Here is a 6,000-nt window from a genome sequence, read left to right as displayed (position 1 = left end):
AAAGCCGGGGGGCGGATGGCGCCTGTGTGGTGACTACCGCCGCCTCAATGACGCGACCACCCCCGACAGGTACCCGATCCCACACATCCAGGACTTTTCCGCCCGTTTGGTGGGACGGGTCATATTTTCCAAAATTGACCTGATACGGGGATACCACCAGGTACCTGTCTGGGCGGCCGACGTCCCGAAGACGGCCGTCATCACGCCGTTCGGCCTGTTCGAATTTTTGAGGATGCCGTTTGGCCTCAAGAACGCGGCCCAGGCGTTCCAGCGCTTAATGGACGGCGTGCTGCGCGACCTGCCATTTCTTTTCGTCTATCTGGACGACATCCTCGTCGCCAGCACGTCCCGCGCCGAGCACCTCCTCCACCTCCGAACACTGTTCGGTTGCCTCAGCGAGCACGGCTTAATTGTCAACCCGGCCAAATGCCACTTCGGCACGACGACCGTTGACTTTCTGGGCCACCGCATCACCAAGACCGGGGCCGTGCCGCTGCCGACCAAGGTCGAGGCCATCACCACGTTCCCGCGTCCCCGTTCCATCAAGGCCCTACAAGAGTTCCTCGGCATGGTGAATTTTTATCACCGATTCGTGCCCCGCGCTGCTCAGCTCATGCGGCCCCTTTACGAGGCCCTCCGGGGCAAGCCGGGCAAGCATGACATCGTTTGGTCCGCGGCCATGGACACGGCCTTCGCGAGCGCAAAACGGGCCCTCGCCGACGCAACGCTGCTGGCTCACCCGGTGCTCAACGTGCCCATCGCCCTCACTACGGACGCCTTCAACTACGCGGTGGGCGCCGTCCATGAACAATGGGTGGATGGGGTTTGGCAGCCACTCGCTTTTTTCAGCCGGCAGCTCCAGCCGAACGAGTTAAAATACAGCACGTTCGACCGCGAGCTGCTCGGTCTATTCCTGGCCGTTCGCCATTTCCGACACCTCCTGGAGAGCCGCCCGTTCACGGCTTTCGTCGACCACAAGCCGTTGGTCTACGCAATGGCCAAAGTCACGGAGCCGTGGTCGGCCCGCCAGCAGCGCCCTCTCCGCCGTGTCAGAATTCACCACGGACATCCGGCACGTCGCCGGCAAAGACAACGCCGTGGCCGACTGTCTTTCTCGGGCCAGCGCGAACGTGGTCCACCTCGGCGTGGACTTCGCGCTCATGGCGGCCGACCAGACCACCGACACCTCGGTGCAGGCCCTCCGGGCGGCGGACACGGGCCTCCGCCTGGCCGACATCCCCTTCGCGGGCACCGTCCTGCTCTGCGACGTCTCCCAGGGCCAGCCTCGCCCCATCATGCCCGTTTCCTGGCAGCGCCGCATCTTCGCCTCCATCCACGGCCTTTCTCACCCGGGCCAGAAAACTTCTCAGAAGCTGGTGTCGGCGCGTTTCGTCTGGCACGGCCTTCGACGGAACGTCCGCGACTGGGCCAACGCCTGCACGGCCTGCCAGCGGGCCAAGGTCCACCGCCACACCCAGGCCCCGCTAGCACCTTTCACCGTGCCTGCACGGCGTTTCGACCACATCCACGTGGACCTGGTAGGTCCCCTGCCCCCATCGCAGGGGTTCACCCACCTGCTCACCATGGTGGACAGGACCACCAGGTGGCCGGAGGCCGTGCCCCTCACCTCCACCACCACCGCCGACGTGGCGCAGGCGTTCATCGCCACCTGGGTCGCGCACTTCAGCGCACCGGCGGACATCTCGTCCGACCGCGGCCCACAGTTCACGTCCGAACTTTGGGGCGTGGTCGCCCGCTCGTTGGGGGTCACGCTGCACCGCACCACGGCCTACCACCCCCAAGCCAACGGGTTGTGCGAGCGGTTTCACCGCTCCATGAAGGCCGCACTCATGGCCGGCCTTCAGGACGACGGTTGGACCGACCGGCTGCCGTGGTTCCTTTTGGGCCTCCGCACGGCCCCCAAGGAGGACCTCCGGGCATCCGCCGCCGAGCTCGTCTACGGCCAGCCGCTCCGTGTCCCGGGCGAGTTCATGCCCGACGCTACCAGTCCCTGGTCCGCCGCACACCAGTGCTCGGACCTCCAGGAGGCCGCCCGACGATTTGCCCCCGTGCCAACGTCCCGCCACGGTGGCCCCCAGTCCTACGTCCCCCCGGCGCTTCGCACAGCGGAGTACGTCTTTGTGCGTCATGACGCGCACCGGGGGCCACTCCGGCCGCCGTACGACGGGCCCTTCCGGGTCCTGCGACGGGACGACAAGTCCTTCGTCGTCGACATCGGCGGCCGGTCGGACCGGATCTCTGTGGACCGCCTCAAACCGGCGCACGTGGACGTCGACCGACCACCACGGTTGGCCCTTCCTCCACGGCGAGGCCACCCCCCGTCTACAGTTCCCCCCGCTCGACCACCCACCACCGGATCGGACCCCCCCCCCCCCCCACGACCCTCCAGGGGTCGCTTCGGCCGGGTCAACCGGACCCCCCCTTAAATTGACCCTGCCGGTGCAGGTCGATTCTGGAGGGGCGTGTGTAGCGGTTCCCGCTGAATGTACACAAACGCCTTGCACCTGCCAGGACGTGGCCAGGGCGCGATCGCCATGCCGGGCTCGTCCGGACGGGCCCAGACGCGCCTCTCCTGGGCATGCCCGCTCTCGCCTTTCCAGGGCTCGCCCAGAGCGCTCGGGCACGCCCAGCCTCGACTTGCCAGGCCGCGTCCCGGACGCCCGGGCATGTCCAGACTCGCCTTTCCAGGACTCGCCCTTGACACCCGGGCATGCCCGGTCTCGGTTTTCCCGGGAAAACGCCCCGGCATAAATGTGTATATATATTGCTGCCCGATAAACGGGCTTGTCAGAATACCTGAGCTGTTTTGTTTCAATAAAGCAACTCGGACGAATTCCGTCTTTGGTCGCGTCAATTCTTTCGACTCGCGTTGGAGCGCAGCTCCTTCAATATATATATATATATTGTCTGAAGGCACTGTCCGTCTATGGTTAAGTGGGACCGAGGTGCATGCCATCTTTGCCCCTCTTTCATTTAAATTTGTATTGATTATTCTTGCTGCGTCCACATCCCTTCTGCTTCTGCTCATCCTAAGCTCATAATTTTTTAAAATCACTATCACTATGGTTTGAGCAGCAGATCTGCCTTTTGGCTTAATTAAATTACTATTGAATTGAGTGAGTACCAACTATGAAGTACAGACCAGATTGTTTAATTAACTTCATTGCACCACGGGCTTGCCGCATGTGCACAGAATATCTCTTCTCAGGCATCCTAGGAATGTAGCTCCTGCAGTCTTGAGTCACCTTTTCGAGATAACCAGCACTGTATGCATATATACCCAGCTACAGGGGATATATAAAACATACACTCACACACACACACACACACACACACACACACACACACACACACACACACACACACACACACACACACATACGCGTGTCCTTTTAACAATAGATGCATAAAATCTAGTATTTATTGTGGCCCGGAACCAAACAAACAATATGTTTACAACAGTCCTCACAGCTGACATTGTGCCCACCCACCTCCTCCCAACATGAGTAATAGTAAATACCATCGTTTTAAACTTACACGGTACATTCACAAGCCCCACTTATGTCCTTCCCATCAGTGTTCAGAAGCGCCCAGTACAGATACACAAGCTTTGTGTATTTTTACGTTACGAAGATGTCCTTTGCAGAAGAGTTGATTACCTTTACTTGATAATGATGCACAGGATCGACTTTCCAATTTTACACTTCCATTAAATAAATTACCAAGCCTACCATGTTCACACGAGGTACGCCCACAAGGTTCAAAGTCCATTCACTGGTTGGGATCTGTCGGGGAGGTGTGGGTGGATGGGGGGTTGTGTAGCACACATCCGTCCACTTGGGCCTTGCACCGGCCCCATTCTCTGGAGTTTGCAGTACAGGCAGCTGCCCATTCGGCTTGCTGAGCAAGTTCTCCAAGCCTTACATTGTGCGGCAGCACAGCCTTTTCTCTCAGGTACTTTTCCAAGTATTTTAGGCTTCTTTTAGAAGCTTTGTTAGATTTTGGGGAACAATCCTTATCTTGCATATACAATATATTTTATGGTGCCCCAAACAGCACAGTTTTTAGTGGTTTCTGTGCATGTGCACTGAGCATTCTGTGGCAGTTTACATAATTTTGAAAGTCACGTATTATTGGAAGTGAGGGAGTGCATGATGGAGGTCTTAAGGTCTTACGTCACAGCATTAAAAAGTGTTGCAAGGGAAATCGTTGGGGTGTCTAAAAGTGTGAAAAATGAAGTTGAGGGAGTTGGCATGAGGTCAAATAAATTGGGATTGAACTTAAACAAAGGCAGGTTAAGTGAGGACATATCGCCAGGAGAAGGGAAACAAGTGGGCTGTGGGGACAAGGAACATGTAAACAGACAGGAAAAGCTGACAAACAGTGTAAATGTGGAAAACTGTAATAACAATAATAATGCATTTATTTTATATAGCGCTTTTCAGGAAGCCCAAAGACGCTTTGACAGAGTGCAAAACATAATGCATAGCAAAACATAAAGACAATTGCAAAAAAAGAAGAATCAATAGGGAAATATTCAAAGCACAAAGGAGGGAGAAGGAGAGGAGATAGTCAGGGGTTAGATGCTGTGGGTTAAATGTTGAATGCAGTGTTGAACAGGTGGGTCTTGAGTGATGTTTTGAATGTGGTGAGTGAGGAGGAGTCTCTGATGGTGTGAGGTAGCGAGTTCCAGAGGGTGGGAGCAGCGATGGAGAAGGCCCTGTCCCCCCAGGATCTAAATTTGGTCTGGATGGGGGGGGGGGGGGGGGGTCAGGAGGTTGGTAACAGCAGAGCGGAGGTTGCGGGTGGGAGTGTGTCTGGAGAGGAGGTCAGCCAGGTAGGATGGGGCCAGGTTATGGAGGGCTTTGTAGGTCAAGAGGAGGATTTTGTACTGGATTCTCTGGGAGATGGGGAGCCAGTGAAGCTTGTAAAGGACGGGGGTGATGTGGTCACAGGTCCGGGAATGGGTGAGTAGACGGGCAGCGGAGTTCTGAATGTATTGGAGTTTATTGGTGATTGTTGAGGGTGAACCATAAAGGAGGCTATTGCAGTAGTCCAGACGGGAAGTGATGAAGCCGTGGATGAGGGTTTCTGCAGCCACGGAGGAGAGGGATGGACGGAGACGGGCGATGTTTTTCAGGTGAAAGAAGGCTGTCTTTGTGATCTGTTTAGTGTATTTGTCGAAGGAGAGGGTTTGGTCAAAGATGATGCCAAGATTCCGGATGTGAGGGGAGGTGGATACTGGGAAACCGTCGATGTTGAGGGCAAAGTTATGGGTGGACTTGGTGAGCGTTTTTGGGCCAATGATGATTATTTCAGATTTATCACAGTTAAGTTTGAGGAAGTTGATTTGAAGCCAGGATTTTATTTCAGTGATGCAGTTTGTCAGGATAGAGTGGGTGGCGGTGGAGATGGACTTGGTGGAGATGAAAAGCTGGATGTCATCGGCGAAGCAGTGGAATTGGAGACCATGACGGTGGATTAAGTGACCGAGGGGGGACAGGTAAAGGATGAAGAGGAGGGGGCCAAGAACTGAACCTTGGGGGACACCTTGGGGGAGGGGAGCAGTGGGGGATTTGCAGTTATTGATGGAGATGAACTGACGTCTGTCAGAGAGGTATGATTTAATCCAAGAGAGGGCAGTGCCGGTAATGTTAAAGGTGGTTTCAAGTCGGGTGAGGAGGATGGTGTGATCGATGGTGTCAAAGGCGGCGCTGAGGTCGAGGAGGATGAGAATGTTGAGGTTGCCAGCGTCAGAGGAGAGGAGAAGGTCGTTGGTGATTTTGAGGAGAGCAGTTTCAGTACTGTGGTTGGAGCGGAATCCGGATTGGAATGTTTCATACAGGTTATTGGCAGAGAGGTGATGTTTGAGTTGAGTGGCTACAGCGCGTTCCAAAACCTTTGACAGAAAGGGTAGGTTGGAGATGGGTCTGAAGTTATTTAGGGTGTCAGGGTTTAGTCCAGGTTTTTTCAGAATGG

General features: G+C 55.7%; 2 protein-coding genes across 5 annotated transcripts in view; one reads left to right on the top strand and one right to left on the bottom strand.

Moving 5' to 3' along the window:
* AATK (apoptosis associated tyrosine kinase) overlaps window positions 1-6,000 on the bottom strand; it is a 293,143-nt gene that overhangs the window by 174,223 nt on the left and 112,920 nt on the right. The gene's annotated exons all lie outside the window — the stretch shown is intronic.
* LOC137423390 (uncharacterized) overlaps window positions 3,769-6,000 on the top strand; it is a 66,209-nt gene continuing 63,977 nt past the window's right edge. For all 3 annotated transcript variants that reach the window (XR_010983691.2, XM_078774272.1, XM_078774273.1), the window contains exon 1: window positions 3,769-3,975. The gene's annotated coding sequence lies outside the window, so the exon portion shown is untranslated. The remainder of the gene's footprint in view (window positions 3,976-6,000) is intronic.

This window comes from Myxine glutinosa, chromosome 3 (genome assembly GCF_964187855.1).
Source record: "Myxine glutinosa chromosome 3, kmMyxGlut1.1, whole genome shotgun sequence".
NCBI lineage: Eukaryota > Metazoa > Chordata > Myxini > Myxiniformes > Myxinidae > Myxine > Myxine glutinosa.
This window is presented reverse-complemented; position numbering and strand designations above follow the sequence as displayed.